At 42.6% G+C, this 17,458-nt stretch overlaps 1 non-coding gene across 1 annotated transcript; it reads left to right on the top strand.

Moving 5' to 3' along the window:
- The first annotated feature begins 10,020 nt into the window (after positions 1-10,020).
- trnat-ugu (transfer RNA threonine (anticodon UGU)) lies at positions 10,021-10,094 on the top strand. The gene has a single exon. It is a non-coding gene; the product is annotated as a tRNA-Thr (tRNA).
- The last annotated feature ends 7,364 nt before the right edge of the window (positions 10,095-17,458 follow it).

Raw genomic sequence — 17,458 nt, 5'->3', positions numbered from 1 at the left:
ACCTGCCGCATCACTGCCACCCTCCTCCGCCGGCTCGGATGCTGAGCCTATGCAGCTGGGGGGTATCCGCATCTCGGCCAAGGAGAAGGAACGGAGAATCACCAATCGCCTCTGTCTCTACTGCGGCTCCGCTGGTCATTTTGTCACCTCATGTCCAGTAAAAGCCAGAGCTCATCAGTAAGAGGAGGGCTACTGGTGAGCGCAACTACTCAGGCCTCTCCTTCTGGATCACGCACTACTTTTCCGGTCCATCTCCGCTGGCCCGGTTCATCTGCTTCCTGCAGTGCCTTGATAGACTCTGGGGCGGAGGGCTGTTTTATGGACGAGACCTGGGCTCGGGAACATGACATTCCTCTCAGACAGTTAGGGAGCCCACGGCCTTGTTCGCTTTAGATGGTAGTTCTCTCCCCAAGATTCAGCGTGAGACGCTGCCTTTAACCCTCACTGTCTCTGGTAATCATAGCGAAACCATTTCTTTTTTAATTTTTCGTTCACCTTTTACACCTGTTGTTTTGGGTCATCCCTGGCTAGTGCGCCATAACCCTTCTATTAATTGGTCTAGTAATACTATCCTATCCTGGAATGTTTCTTGTCATGTAACCTGTTTAATGTCTGCTATCCCTCCTGTTTCCTCTGTCTCTACTTCACAGGAGGAGCCTGGCGATTTGACAGGGGTTCCGGAGGAGTATCACGATCTGCGCACGGTGTTCAGTCGTTCCAAGGCCACTTCTCTCCCTCCACACCGGTCGTATGACTGTAGTATTGATCTCCTTCCGGGAACTACTCCCCCCCGGGGTAGATTATACTCTCTGTCGGCTCCCGAACGTAAGGCTCTCGAGGATTATTTGTCGGTTTCGCTCAACGCCGGTACCATTGTCTCCTCCTCCTCTCCCGCCGGAGCGGGGTTTTTTTTTGTTCAGAAGAAGGACGGGTCCCTGCGCCCATGCGTGGATTATCGAGGGCTGAATGACATAACAGTTAAGAATCGTTATCCGCTTCCTCTTATGTCTTCAGCCTTCGAGATCCTGCAGGGAGCCAGGTTTTTCACCAAATTGGACCTTTGTAACGCCTACCATCTCGTGCGCATCAGGGAGGGGGACGAGTGGAAGACGGCGTTTAACACTCCGTTAGGGCACTTTGAATACCGGGTTCTTCCTTTCGGCCTCGTTAACGCTCCAGCTGTCTTTCAGGCACTAGTTAACGACGTCCTGAGAGACATGCTGAACATTTTTGTTTTCGTTTACATGGATGATATCCTGATTTTTTCTCCGTCTCTCTCGATTCATGTTCAGCACGTGCGACGCGTCCTCCAGCGCCTTTTGGAGAACTGTCTTTATGTGAAGGCTGAGAAGTGCATTTTTCATGCCGCCTCTGTCCCTTTTCTCGGTTCCGTTATTTCCGCTGAGGGCATTAAGATGGATCCCGCTAAGGTCCAGGCTGTCATTGATTGGCCCGTTCCTAAGTCACGCGTCGAGCTGCAGCGCTTTCTGGGCTTCGCTAATTTCTATCGTCGTTTCATCCGTAATTTCGGTCAGGTGGCAGCTCCCCTCACAGCCCTTACTTCTGTTAAGACGTGCTTTAAGTGGTCCGTTTCCGCCCAGGGAGCTTTTGATCTTCTTAAGAATCGTTTTACATCCGCTCCTATTCTTGTTACACCTGACATCTCTAGCCAGTTTGTTGTTGAGGTTGACGCGTCAGAGGTGGGCGTGGGAGCCATTCTTTCTCAGCGCTCTCTCTGACGGCAAGGTCCATCCTTGCGCGTTTTTCTCTCATCGCTTATCGCCGTCAGAACGTAACTATGATGTTGGTAATCGCGAACTGCTCGCCATCCGCTTAGCCCTAGGCGAATGGCGACAGTGGTTGGAGGGGGCGACCGTTCCTTTTGTCGTTTGGACTGACCATAGGAACCTTGAGTACATCCGTTCAGCCAAACGACTTAATGCGCGTCAGGCTCGTTGGGCTCTGTTTTTCGCTCGTTTCGAGTTTGTTATTTCTTATCGTCCGGGCTCAAAAACACCAAGCCTGATGCTTTATCTCGTCTCTTCAGTTCTTCTGAGGTCTCCACCGACCCCGAGGGGATTCTCCCTGACGGGCGTGTTGTCGGGTTGACTGTCTGGGGAATTGAGAGGCAGGTAAAGCAAGCACTCGCTCACACTCCGTCGCCGCGAGCTTGTCCTAGGAACCTTCTGTTCGTTCCCGTTCCTACTCGTCCGGCCGTTCTTCAGTGGGCCCACTCTGCCAAGTTAGCCGGCCACCCCGGCGTTCGGGGGTACGCTCGCTTCCATTCGCCAGCGTTTCTGGTGGCCCACTCGGGAACGTGACGCGCGTCGATTTGTCGCCGCTTGTTCGGTCTGCGCGCAGACTAAATCTGGGAACTCTCCTCCTGCCGGCCGTCTCAGACCGCTTCCCATTCCCTCTCGACCGTGGTCTCACATCGCTTTAGATTTTATCACCGGACTGCCTTCATCAGCGGGGAAGACAGTTATTCTTACGGTTGTCGATAGATTCTCTAAGGCGGCTCATTTCATTCCTCTCGATAAGCTCCCTTCTGCTAAGGAGACGGCTCAGATCATTATCGAGAATGTTTTCCGAATTCATGGCCTTCCGTCTGACGTCGTTTCCGACAGAGGCCCGCAGTTCACGTCTCAATTTTGGAGGGAGTTTTGCCGTTTGATTGGGGCTTCCGTCAGTCTCTCGTCCGGCTTTCATCCCCAGTCTAACGGTCAAGCCGAACGGGCCAATCAGACTGTTGGTCGCATTTTACGCAGTCTTTCTTTTCGTAACCCTGCGTCTTGGTCAGAACAGCTCCCCTGGGCAGAGTACGCCCACAACTCGCTTCCCTCGTCTGCTACCGGTCTATCCCCTTTTCAGTGTTGCCTCGGGTACCAGCCTCCGCTGTTCTCATCTCAGCTTGCCGAGTCCTGCGTCCCCTCCGCTCAGGCTTTTGTCCAGCGTTGCGAGCGCACCTGGAAGGGGGTCAGGTCGGCACTTTGCCGTAATAGGGCGCAGACTGTGAGGGCTGCTAATAAGCGTACGACCAAGAGTCCTAGATATTGTTGCGGTCAGAGAGTATGGCTCTCCACTCAGAACCTTCCCCTTAAGACAGCTTCTCGCAAGTTGGCCCCGCGGTTCATTGGTCCGTTCCGTATTTCCCAGGTCATTAATCCTGTCGCAGTGCGACTTCTTCTCCCGCTATCTTCGTCGCGTTCACCCGGTCTTCCATGTCTCCTGTGTTAAGCCCGTTCTTCGCGCCCCCGCTCGTCCCTCCCCCCCCCCCATCCTTGTCGAGGGCGCACCCATCTACAGGGTTCGTAAGATTTTGGACATGCGCCCTCGGGGCCGTGGTCATCAGTACCTAGTGGATTGGGAGGGGTACGGTCCTGAGGAGAGGAGTTGGGTTCCCTCTCGGGACGTGCTGGACCGTTCGCTGATCGATGATTTCCTCCGTTGCCGCCAGGTTTCCTCCTCGAGTGCGCCAGGAGGCGCTCGGTGAGTGGGGGGGGTACTGTCATGTCTTGTTATGTCTGTTCCTGTCCTTTCTCTTCACTCTCTCTCTCTGCTGGTCTTTTTAGGTTACCTTCTCTGTCTCTCATTCTTCAGCTGTTCTACATCTCCTCTAACTAGCTCATTCACTCTTTCACACCTGTTCTCTCTTCCCCCTCTGATTAGGTCTCTATTTCTTTCTCTGTTCCTGCTACTTTCAGTGTCTGATTCTTGTTTGTGTTTTTTGATGCCAGAAGCAAGCTGTCGTCTCGTTTGCTTCCACCCTGTCCTGTCCTGTCGGAGTCTGCCTGGCAGGTGCTTCCTGCACTATACTAACGTTCTTTTTGTTCCGCTGACAACGTTGGAAGAGGATTTATGCCATTCCTGTTTTTTCATTAAAGAACTCTGTTTTCTGTTAAAACCGCTTTTGGGTCTTCACTCAAGTTCATAACACCTCATGTGGTGTGTAGACCAGCCTTAATTTGTGTTCAATTTGGCTCATTTATAATTTCCATAAAATACTGTACATAAAATACCGTCCTTCTAATTTGTTCAGTTCAAAGCAATAAACATCAGTAGTGATAACCTTGTTTCATTTATATTTGTTCAAGATAAACATGATTAATTCCACCCATTTCTTGATTAGCCCATCCAACTACCTCATCCCCATACTGTATTTATTTATCTTGCTCCTTTGCACTCCTGCATCTCTACCTGCACATTCATCTTCTGCACATCAATCACTCGTGTCTAATTGGTATGTTGTAATTACTTCACCACTGCGGCCTATTTATTGCCTTACCTCCCTTTTCTTACCTTATTTGTACACAATGTATATAGATTTTCTTCAACTGTATTATTGACTGTATGTTTTGTTTATTCCACGTGTAACTCTGTGTTGTTGTATGTATCGGACTGCTTTGCTTCATTCTTGGCCAGGTCTCAGTTGTAAATGAGAACTTGTTCTCAACTTGCCAAACTGGCTAAATAAAGGTGAAAAAAAAGAAAAAAGATTTTTGTTCATAAAAATCACATTTTATATATATATATATATATATATAGTTTTTTAGAAAATAGCACCTTTATTGATAAATGTGATCTAGCAGAGGTAAATGGCAAATACTAACCATGTATGCTGTCTATATTTCTTGTAATTGATACAAGTCAACTTTACGTATGAAGTATTTTTACGTAAATTTATATGGCTCTATTGTTTTAAAAACCAAATACCGTTGTTGGTCCGTTAGACCCGCGAACATTGGGTGAATAACAAAAACATGAACACCACACAAGAGTTAAGTAGTTCACCATGTTACTGACACTTTTTCATTTTCGTCACATGTACGGTTCGGCTTGAGATGAATATTAGACCCGATGACATGTTTCTACGCATGAGTTCTGCCTTTTTATTTTTTATTTTTTTTTATTTTACCTTTATTTAACCAGGTAGGCTAGTTGAGAACAAGTTCTCATTTGCAACTGCGACCTGGCCGAGATAAAGCATAGCAGTGTGAACAGACAACACAGAGTTACACATGGAGTAAACAATTAACAAGTCAATAACACAGTAGAAAAAAAAGGGGAGTCTATATACAATGTGTGCAAAAGGCATGAGGAGGTAGGCGAATAATTACAATATTGCAGATTAACACTGGAGCGATAAATGATCAGGTGATCATGTACTGGTAGAGATACTGGTGTCCAAAAGAGTTCTGCTTGGGAATGTACACTGTACAGTTCCTACGATCTTTGCTAGCCAATATCGCCATGACATCGCCTACAAATGTGATTAGGGATTTCTATTGGAGAAGCAGTTTTAGGCTCTCTTCATACTATACCATATTTGGTAGTATGCTAAGCCCACTATTGTGTTAATTGTATACGCGGAGACACAAGGTCAAGTGTTGAGGGCAGAGGTCAGAAAACACAGATCAACATTACTTGTATCCTGAGGCACGTTCGGTAGGGAAGCGTTATGAAACGTTGCAGACAGAAATATCATCAATAGATGTGATTCCTTACTTACAATGTCAGAGAAGCATGTTAGTTTTGCATAATATATATTTCTGTCTCAACATTTCACTGTGCCATGCTGAATGTGGCCTGGCAGTCAGGGTCTAGTTCTGGTCAGTTGGAACGTGTTAAATACTAGGCTGAGCAAAGCAATAGGTGTGTCACTAGGAATATTATACTTCTTAATGATTACTATGGGTCCAGAGCAGCCTGTTTTGTGTGGGTGTGTGTGTTTCTGTTATGAACTTGAGTGAAGACCCAAAAGCGGTTTTAACAGAAAACAGAGTTCTTTAATGAAAATACAGGAATGGCATAAATCCTCTTCCAACGTTGTCAGCGGAACAAAAAGAACGTTAGTATAGTGCAGGATGCTCCTGCCAGGCAGACTCCGACAGGACAGGACAAGGTGGAAGCAAACGAGACGACAGCTTGCTTCTGGCATCAAAAAACACAAACAAGAATCAGACACTGAAAGTAGCAGGAACAGAGAGAGAAATAGAGACCTAATCAGAGGGGGAAGAGAGAACAGGTGGGGAAGAGTGAAAGAGCTAGTTAGGGCAGATGTAGAACAGCTGAGGAATGAGAGACAGAGAAGGTAACCTAAAAAGACCAGCAGAGAGAGAGAATGAAGAGAAAGGACAGGAACAGACATAACAAGACATGACAGTTTCTTGATTTTTAATATCACTTGCAGTGTACAGTGAAATCTGGACAGCGCCAGCTGCTTGCCAGCTCCAAACCCAACAATGCAGCAATCAATATCAGTGTAGTACTAAACATAGCATAAGGTAGAGCAAACACACTGAGAAATAAAAAATAAGAAAGTAAGAAAAGCTGTACAGGGTCAGTTCCAATACCATATTTAAACCGTCCAGGGATCCTGGAGTGATCGAGGTAGATATGTATATGGGTCAGCTGACTAGGCATCAGGATACATGATAAACAGAGTAAATGTGTGTGCATTTTGGAGTGTCAGTGTTTTTTATTTTATTTTTTTACATTTAACTAGGCAAGTCAGTCAAGAACAAATGATTTTTTAACAATGACAGCCTACCCCCAGATGACTCTAGACCAACTGTGCACTGTCCTACAGGACTCCCAATGTGATACAGCCTTGATTCAAATCAGGGATTGTAGTGATGCCTCTTGCACTGAGATGCTGTGCCTTAGACTTCAGCGCCACTCAGGAGCCCAGAGTCAATTCAGATAGTCCATTTAGCCATTCTGTTAGCTATTTAGCAGTGTTATGGCTAGAAGCTGTTGTGTGTGTGTGTGAGAGTGAGAGTGAGAGAAAGAGAGATAATTGTCAGGGGATGTATCTTCACACAGCTGCTATAGGGGGAGGTGATATTGTAGTGTTTTCCATGGACTGTTTTACAGGAACATGAGACATGTTCCTGTCGTATATTGACATCTAGTGGCCAATTTGAGTTAGTGGACATATTTATCATAATATTATGAAGGGAGTCATTTTCATTACGAAATGTATTTCCTTCCTGCCTTGTCCTCCTGTAATTTCCATAGATTAAACATATAGATAGAGATTAAATTACGACTGTTTTCTTTTTTTGTGTGTGTATTGTTTTTTCTTTTTGAATATTAACCTGTTACATCTATGGGGGCGCTATTTCATTATTGGATAAAACAACGTGCCCGTTTTAAGCGCAATATTTCGTCACGAAAAGATGCTCGACTATGCATATAATTGACAGCTTTGGAAAGAGAACACTCTGACATTTCCAAAACTTCAAAGATATTGTCTGTGAGTGCCCCAGAACTGATGCTACAGGCGAAACCAAGATGAAACTTCAAACAGGAAATGAGCAGGATTTTTGAGGCTCTGTTTTTCATTGTCTCCTCATATGGCTGTGAATGCGCAAGGAATGAGCCTGCCCGATCTATCGTTTCCCCAAGGTGTCTGCAGAATTGTGACGTATTTGTAGGCATATCATTGGAAGATTGACCATAAGAGACTACATTTGCCAGGTGTCCGCCCGGTGTCCTCCGTCGAAATTGGTGCGTCATCTTCAACTGCATGTCTTTTTCCAAGCGATGCACCGGAGAAAGCAGACTACCACGAACATATATCAATGAAGAGATATGTGAAAAACACATTGAGGATTGATTCTAAACAGCGTTTGCCGTGTTTCAGTCGATATTATGGAGTTAATTTGGAAAACAGTTCGCCGTTTTGATGACTGAATTTTCGGGTTTTTTTTGGTACCCAAACGTGATGTACAAAACGGAGCGATTTCTCCTACACAAAGAATTTTTCAGGAAAAACTGAACATTTTTTATGTAACTGAGAGTCTCCTCATTGAAAACATCCGAAGTTCTTCAAAGGTAAATGATTTTATTTGAATCCTTTTCTGTTTTTTGTGCAAATGTTGCCCGCTAAATGCTACGCTAAATGCTACGCTAGCTATCAATACTCTTACACAAATGCATGTTTTGCTATGGTTCAAAAGCATATTTTGAAAATCTGAGATGACACTGTTGTTAAGAAAAGGCTAAGCTTGAGAGCTAGCACATTCATTTAATTTCATTTGCGATTTTCATAAATAGTTAACGTTACGTTATGCTAATGAGCTTGAGGCTATAAATAGGATCCCGGATCCGGGATTGCTCAACGCAAGAAGTTAAAACAGACAATTTACTTGCATTGAAGCTGCTCAACATTTCCATTACATTCAGTCATCTAACAGACTCCCATCCAGAGCGACCCACAGAAGAAACCAGGGTCAACGCCCTGCTCAAGGGCACGTTGACAGATCTCCCACAAGGTCAAAAACAGGGACCCGAACCAGTGACCAATCAGCTACTTACCCGAGCTCCCAACTACCAGGGCACCAGCCCTCCAAGATCCCCAAGTGCTGCTCCTCAACCATCCAATACTTTTTCGGTTGCTACATGATTCCATATGTGTTATTTCATAGTTTTGATGTCTTCACTATTATTCTACAATGTAGAAAATAGTACAAATAAAGAAAAACCATGGAATGAGTAGATGTGACCAAACCTTTGAATGGTAATGTAGCTGAAGCCACTTAGCTCCTCTGTCCATCACAAGCACAGAACTATAGACTGTCACAGAACTCTCGTGGTGAAAAGCTTTTACTTCCTGTTTTTTTTAACCCTGTTTCTCTCCCCAATTTCATAATATCCACTCACAATCTTGTCTCATTGCTGCAACTCCCCAACGGGCTTAGGTGAGGCAAAGGTTGAGTCATGCGTCCTCCGAAACATGATCTACCAAACCACACTCCTTAACACCCGAGTCTTTAACCCGGAAACCAGCCACACCAATTTGTCAGAGGAAACACCGTTCTCATGACGACCAAAGTCAGCATATAAAGCTCAACTGTTTCTTCACTTTATTCATTATCATAGTTTAAGAATCCATGTCAGAGGTTCTTGAGTTTATTCATCTCGAGACCCAAATGAAAAATGTACTGTCCTTGAATGACCAATATTAGTAAAAGACACCTCTTTTGTGATGTGATTTTGCTAGACAGAGTTGTGGGTTAAATTAATGAGACTGATTTGATTCAAATAGGTGTGGGTGTTCACATCTGCAAAATAAATCTCTTTCATGGGTGCTGTGGCTTAGTTGGTTAAAGTGCCTGTCTAGTAAACAGGACATCCTGAGTTTAAATCTCAGCTGTAACTTTTCAAGCATTTTATTGTACACATTGGTGGAGAAGGTCAGAGGGGAGGGCACTCAGGTTTTCTCACCAATCTTTTTAGAGAATTAGAGATCATGTGAGGAGGATGCAATTGAGATATTCCAATGTCACGGAAAAAGGGCACTTTTTGAATGTGTAAAGCACGACTGTTTCTTCACTTTATTCATTATCGAGACCAATATGAAAAGTGTTTAGCCAGCTTGTGCAAATCACTTTCACAGCCTATGTTGTGTTTTCAAAACCACCTCTTGTAGCCAGCCGTGATCGTATAGTGGTTAGTACTCTGTGTTGTTGCCGCAGCAACCCTGGTTCGAATCCGGTTCATGGCACTGCAATGTAATTTCAGAAAGGTTATTTTTTGAAAATATTCAGACCTACTCTGAAAGCTCAGGAACTCAGCAACTCTGCCTTTTGACAAAGTTCCCCAGCATATCGTAGGTTAAATAATAACACGAACTGATTCATCTGCTGTTTCAGAGTTTTTTACCATTTTTAAACTCGAGAGCCAAATGAGAAATGCAGTGTCCTCGAACGACCAACATTATGAAGTAATAGTGTATGATTCTGAATGTTTACTCCTATCTCACGACCCACCTATGACATGTTAATAACTGCTTTGGGTCCCAAATCATAGTTTAAGAATCCATGTCAGAGGTTGTTGAGTTTATTCATCTCGAGACCCAAATGAAAAATGTACTGTCCTCGAATGACCAATATTAGTAAAAGACATCTCTTTTGTGATGTGATTTTGCTTGACAGAGATGTGGGTTAAATTAATGAGACTGGTTTGATTCAAATAGGTGTGGGTGTTCACATCTGCAAAATATATAATTTCACAGGTGCTGTGGCTTAGTTGGGTAAAGTGTCTGTCTTGTAAACAGGAGATCCTGAGTTCAAATCTCAGCACTACCTTTTCAAGCATTTTATTGTACACATTTGTGGAGAAGGTCAGAGGGGAGGGCACTCAGGTTTTCTCACCAATCGGTTTCGAGAATTAGAGATGATGTGAGGAGGATGCAATTGAGATATTCTAATGTCACGGAATAAGGGCACTTTTTGAATGTGTAAAGCTCGACTGTTTCTTCACTTTATTCATCATCGAGACCAATATGAAAAGTGTTTAGCCAGTGTCGTGGCTAATCATTTCAAAATGTGACACTTGCAAGAACTTTGTGAAATCAATAGGCTTTTAATACAAGAGTATAGCAAGCCGGAGTTGTCCGCGGAAAACATACCTTTTTCAGAGCACTCGCTCTGATTTATAAACATACAACATATGAGTCCATCCCACATGCAAATGAAGTTACATCCCAATCTGTGCATCCTGCTTGTTCACGCCCAATAATGACAAACTCTGCTTTCTGTCAGATTATAATGGTGACAAGACCCTTGCTTTGTCCCTGCACTTAGCTAAATGCGTTCTTCTGTATGTGTGTTATCTAGGATCAGCAGACTATGTGTCTCCATCTTTAGTGTGTCCGGTTGCCCTAGGCATCTATGTGTCACCTTCCCTTCGTGTGGTCTGTTTTTAGTGTTCAGCTGTCCCATATTCTCATGGCCTCCTCTGGTCTCCTGTCCTATACAATAGACAATGCATTTTACCAGAATGGCAAATGCACTCTATAAGTGTACCTTTCTCTTGTGTTACAGTATTATGTTCCTCCATATATGTACATCATTCTCCCATACCAGCTTGTGCACATCACTTTCACAGCCTATGTAGGCTTTACAAAGCCACCTCTTGTAGCCAGCCGTGATCGTATACTGGTTAGTACTCTGCGTTGTGGCCGCAGCAACCACGGTTGAATCCTTGTCACGGCACTGCAATGTAATTTCAGAAGGGTTGTTTTTTGAACAGGTTAAGACTTACTCTGAAAGCTAAGAAACTCAGCAACTCTGCCTTTTGACAAAGTTCCCCAGCATATCGTAGTTAATTACTTACACAAACTGATTCATCTGCTGTTTCAGAGGTTTTTACCATTTTTAAGCTCGAGAGACAAATAAGAAATGCAGTGTCCTCGAACGACCAACATTATGAAGAAATAGTGTATGATTCTGAATGTTTACTCATATCTCGCGACCCACCTGTGACATGTTAATAACTGCTTTGGGTCCCAAATCATAGTTTAAGAATCCATGTCAGAGGTTCTTGAGTTTATTCATCTCGAGACCCAATTGAAAAATGTACTGTCCTAGAATGACCAATATTAGTAAAAGACATCTCTTTTGTGATGTGATTTTGCTCGACAGAGATATGGGTTAAATTAATGAGACTGGTTTGATTCAAATAGGTGTGGGTGTTCACATCTGCAAAATATATCTCTTTCATGGGTGCTGTGGCTGAGTTGGTTAAAGTGCCTGTCTCATAAACAGGAGATCCTGAGTACAAATCTCAGCCGTACATTTTCAATCATTTTATTGTACACATTGGTGGAGAAGGTCAGAGGGGAGTGCACTCAGGTTTTCTCACCAATGGGTTTAGAGAGTCTGTGTGGTCACAAATCTGGGATTAATTTCCAATTTTAAAATGATAAACATTCAGCATTGGCCATGCTGTCAATGAAGTACGATTTGTGCCGCGCTCAAAACAACTGTTAACTTGGAACTGTGAAAACTTGACTTCAGTGAGTTCCATACAACTGGGATGTCGGGAATAAACAATCTCCGACTAGGAAAATACATTATGAACGATCATCCAACTTGGAATTGTAAATCCGGCCTCCTTCTAGAGCTACGACCTGAAGATCAATGATGTCATTATGATTCGACCTTGTTTTTTTTCGAGTTCCCAGTTGTTTTGAAAGCACCATAAATCCAGAGAATGCCAGGCTGATGACAAAATTAGCCCATGAAGGACTGCCACATCACCTTCTTGTTGAAGTGGGCACAGCACAACAAGGTGAGTCGAAAAACATATTGTATGCTGCTACATAAATGATGTAATTTGCCAAGGAGATATGTATACTGTAGCTAAGAAAGTAAATTAAAGTTGTGAAGTAAGATGTTAGTAGCCCATGAGCCTCACCCCTTAATGATGTGGTCTATTTACCCCTCTTCATTTCACCTACTGTTCTGACTTGGTGGTGCACATGTAGCCTATAACCTGTTTTAGAGAAATTTAGTTATTGAACATTGTAAGAGCTTTAATTGTCTGCTTATATGCCCCTTTTATTTATCCTATGGTTCTGACTTGGTGTACAGGGAGAACACTATAAGAACGGCCCATGTTTTGAATTCTGTCACTGTACATTTCAAAAGTGCTAAACAAATAGTTATATTGAATACGTCATAGTTTATACATCTCAATTGTCATTAGAAACCACATTTGTTTAAGCAAGTCTGCTATATCTGCTATGTTTTTAAAAGGCAGTAAATAAGGCTGAATTAACTGTTTCACTGCCAGACAAGACTCCGCTGATGTCAGATGTAGTAGTGGTAAGATGTTGGGACTGCTGTTGGTACTGACTTCTGACTTCTCTGCCGCCAGTACGTACGCACCCCTTACAGTATCCAAGCCTTTACTGTGTTGTAGTGTCAACAATTTGCATATCTAATTTCACTGGACATTTTGATCCCGCTAGAGGGATCCGATCCCTAAGAAGTTTTAAGGACAACCAAGTCAAGGTATTGGAGTGGCCATCACAAAGCCCTGACCTCAATCCCATAGAAAATTTGAAAAAGTGTGTGCAAGCAGGGAGGCCTGCAACCCTGACTTAATTACACCAGCTCTGTCAGGAGGAAGGGGACAAATTTCACCCAATTCATTGTGGGAAGCTTGTGGAAGGCAACCCGCAACATTTGACCCAAGTTAAACAATTTAAAGGCAAAGCTACCAAATACTAATTGAGTGAATGTAAGCCTCTGACCCACTGGGAATGTGATGAAAGAAAGAAATGCTGAAATAAATCATTCTCTCTACTATTATGCTGACATTTCAAATTCTTAAAATAAAGTGGTGATCCTAACTGACCTTAGACAGAGAATTTTTACTTGAACTAAATGTCAGGAATTGTGAAATACTGAGATTAAATGTAGTTGGCTAAGGTGTATGTAAACTTCTGACTTCAACTGTACATTTCTCAGACTTTGGAATCACAGAAGCAAGGTTCCACTTATAAAGTGTATCCTTTACAAAGCTGTCCAGTGGTATTTTACTTCATTTTTTTACGCAGACACCCGTGACCCATTCAAACCTCCGCGACCCAAATTTAGGTTGTGCACCCTCCAGTTGAGAACCACGGTTTTAAAGCATTTCATTGCACCGGGTCACAGCATTGTGATACACAAGTAGAGAATCTCAATTGCATACTCCTCGGGTCCTCTCTCCTCCTTCTCAAAACCCATTGCTGGAGAAGTTCAGAAGGGAGTGCGTCATGGAAATTCAGTACTGAGAGAGACTTTGTCATTTCTTCAAACAATCGTCTGTTTTTTATATCGATTCATTATTGCAATAATGAAACCGTTGACCCCACACTCCAAAGTGTGTTGCATAGCGCTTAACTGATCATGAAAAAACAGATGTTATATAGAACCTAAAAATGATTAGTCAGCCTGGTTCCAACCTTCCCATAAGCCATCTTGGTTCATGTCCTGGTTATCTACATGGGATGTTTATTTACTTCCAACCTGGCTTAGTTTCCCAGATGCCAGGAAGATGAGACATCTCTATCTCGGGTCACACACACACCACATCTTGTCTATTGAATGGCAACTTTTAGGTTTTTATCACCAAGTCATTCATTATCAGCTCAAGCAATCTCCAGCAAAACCCATTTCGTTACCATACGTCCAAACTAACTGCAGGAAGATAGCATGGAAACCATCTGTTTACAGAAACACAGAATTAAACAGAACAGAAATATCTTACTGTTTGTTAATTAAATAATTGCTAACTATTAATATTAAACAAATCAGGTAAATATGTAATTTTTCTATCGCAAAAGACCTCTGGCTTTCTCATATAATGGGTTTTGAGAAAGAGGTGAGGAGATAGGACAGAGATAGAACGCGAGGAGTATGTCCATGTCACTGTATGCTACTCGCTAGTACTTTGTGCTGTGGCTGCAGCAACCCAGGTTTAAAATCTGTGTCAGAGCATTGCAGCACACATTGTCCTGGCAAAAGGGCTCCTTCTGAATAAGTTCAAACGCACTGCGTCATCTAAATTTTGAATCTAACTACAAACTGTAGCATTATCTGAACTGGCTAACTCCCCAAACTCAGCATTTAGTCAGCTTATACACATCACTGTCCCAGCATGAATAGCCTCTACAAGCATGCTCAGGTTTGATGTCTATACATTGTACGTATGGAAAATATCCAAATCAAAGAGAATGTTTTGGGGAATATGAAATGTTAAGTTAGTTCAAATCTAGCCCTTGCCTCATTAACTTGGTACGCCCAGAGAATTGTCCTAAAGGCAACTACGCCCACTTCTGACCCAAGGGTATAAAACCTGTGAGTATAGAATTTACAACAAGACTATGTGCCCCCAGCTGCAGCATGGTCTGAAAAAGTCAACCAATCATTTTCTACCCAAGCTACGGATGAGTAGCTGTGTCTAAGCGGGTGAATTCAAATCGAACCACCTAGCCTCCATCTCCCATCAAATCGTGGTATCTAAAGGGTTTCATTCCTATGCTGTGAGCTCAGAGCTACAGAGCTGTCTGTCCTCAGAAGACCCCTTCCAGAGAAAAGGGGAGGGAACAGACTCCTAAGCCAAATAGGACACTGACACCGGGAGGACGAGCAACGAGGTGTGCAGGAGAAGTGCGTCATCAAACAACGGAACAGTCCACGTAGAGAATCCCCGGAGATCACCCCCACGTAATTACATCATTATATTCTGACCCATAAGAGCGGCAGTTTGAGGCAAGTCTCGGGTTAGAATAGCATAGCTGACAAATTCACCCAAATGTATATTTCTCTTGTGTACTTCTTTCTGTTCACTCTCTCTTGAAATTCCCATAGTGTGTTGGCCCGTTATACTAAGTTCTAATCAATAGCCTATAATGTGTTTTGTCTATGTGTATCTTTTATCATCATTTTAGCTTTTTAGAAAATAAATATTCAACTAAGATTGGTGTGGTGCGAATTCATTAGTGGGACCCGGGTCCGTGCAGATTCAAGGGCTACACGACGTTCAGATTATGAGACTGATAGAGGCAACTGGTTAATTAGCGGCTGTTGTAAAATCGATATTTTGATATTCTTTGGGAAATGGAAACTCAATAAAAACTGGTTTTCCCATGATGCCCCAAGTTAATGAGTTAATAATTGCTTGATTCAGTTAATCACGTAATTACAAACTGTTAATCATTCGATGAGCAGCAGTCGCCACATGAACTAATACAACGTCACGACAGTGTATAGTATGAGTAGAGAAAGGTGCTGTTGCATATTAGTGAACATGTTTTGGTTAGTGACTGGAAACCACCGATATGCTCTCTGGCTCAAATATCAAGAAGAGGAAGTGGCACCAAGAGTTGTTGAAACTGTTGATACATATTTGTCATAATTAGCACAATACAATGTCTTAATCAGGGTCAAAGGGCTTGTGTCAATTTCAATAGAAAACTACTGATGCATATCTTTGTATGGTTGTGGGGGGAGTTCTGCTGATTTATGAAAGAGAAGCTTCTCCACTCCAGAGACACGTATTCCGCTGTTGCGTCTTTGGTGTTAAACAATTGAACTTCACTCTGAGTCTTGACTCTTAAACAGGTTTATTGCATATTGAAGCAGACCTATCAGTTTACTTCAATTTCCTATCTTCTATAGCGATCCTTAACACTGAGCCCTGCATATCGTTGTATGTAATTACACAGTGTCCCTATATAACTAATCTTGCTAAAGGAGGAAATATTTCAGAGCAACATTTTATTTTGACCAAATAATGAACAAAACATACATTTTTTTTTGTTTCCTATATTCTGAAACAGTTTCTTAATAATCAGTTATACAGTCTAGCTGAACAAGCATGGTATGGGTTTGTTGTTCCCCACGATGAAAGGGGACTACGGATCTGTCTCTGTCCGTCTGTTGGTATGTTTGTTTGTACTTTAGTAAAACAAGATATCTCTGAGAGCACTGGGCTGATTTTGACAAAACTTGGGTGAATGATTCATCTTGCCATAGAGATCCAACATTTACAAAATTACACTGATTGCTCCCAAGGTGGGAGTTATGGTATTTAACTGCAATTTGTTAGTAACACACAATAAGTCAATTGGCCCAGGAGGCGGAAGTGCATCATTCGTGGGGGACAACATGTTTACTGTTGCCTTGTTTTCACATGGTTGACTTTGGCCTCCTATTGTTCTGTTTTGAATTCAAAGGTATGATGTTAGTATGATGTTTAATGTGAGGTGAGTAGACTGTTTAGTGTAGTGCTTTACATCAAGCTGTCTCTTAACCTTGAATACTGTTACATTCCCCAGTTTTTGTGTTGTGGGTTTGTGTATATGTATATTTCAGGAAATGGCTTCCTGGATTCCCCCAAGCAGCTGATTGGTCGGCCCCAGTGCAGATTGGAGCTCTGATCCCGCCCTCTCGTTAGGGGATACAGCTGTCGACAATTACAAACTCCTTCTGCAGCTTTATAAGCCAGTGTTCTTTTGTTAGGAAGAGAGAGCTTCTTTGATGTCCTGTGTTGCTCAGGGAGAGCTTCTTGGTATGTCCTGTGTTTTGTTGCTTGTCCTGCAGACATATGTCAAAAGGACTCTTTTTGGTCTTTGAAATTGTTAGCTTGAATTTATTATTCAGTCATGTTTTAGGTGTTACTTGACTAAATCATTGGACAGATACTTTAAAAGGTTGACAGACCCTGTTCTATATCAGGCATTGTCATAATATATTAATGCATACCTGTGAATAATGTAGCCTGTGTTAATGAATATTGTTATACATTAATTAATCAAATTCAATCTTTTATTATTTCAGGTATTTCAAAGCGGAAACTTTGTTTGGGAAGGTGAGTTCCAGCGCCATAACCAACTCACATTCTGAAGTGGAATCTGTAACATTCATGATTCTTTGTAATTATAGCAACATCATAATAATTTTAGAGGTGCATGGAGACGTGCTCACTTACACAACAATATGTTTCATTACAAAAGTCAGCAAGTGGCTCAGGAAGAAACAGCAGGAGGTAGAGGGGGATGTGCTGGGAGTAGGAGCGGGACTCTGACTTTGAATTCTTAATCAGTTCCTTTGAGTTGGAGGCTTCTTAAATTGATATGTACAAATTTGTATTTGAGGTTCCGTGACGCACACAC

Source organism: Oncorhynchus masou, chromosome 33 (genome assembly GCF_036934945.1).
Source record: "Oncorhynchus masou masou isolate Uvic2021 chromosome 33, UVic_Omas_1.1, whole genome shotgun sequence".
In the NCBI taxonomy this organism is placed as follows: Eukaryota; Metazoa; Chordata; class Actinopteri; order Salmoniformes; family Salmonidae; genus Oncorhynchus; species Oncorhynchus masou.
This window is presented reverse-complemented; position numbering and strand designations above follow the sequence as displayed.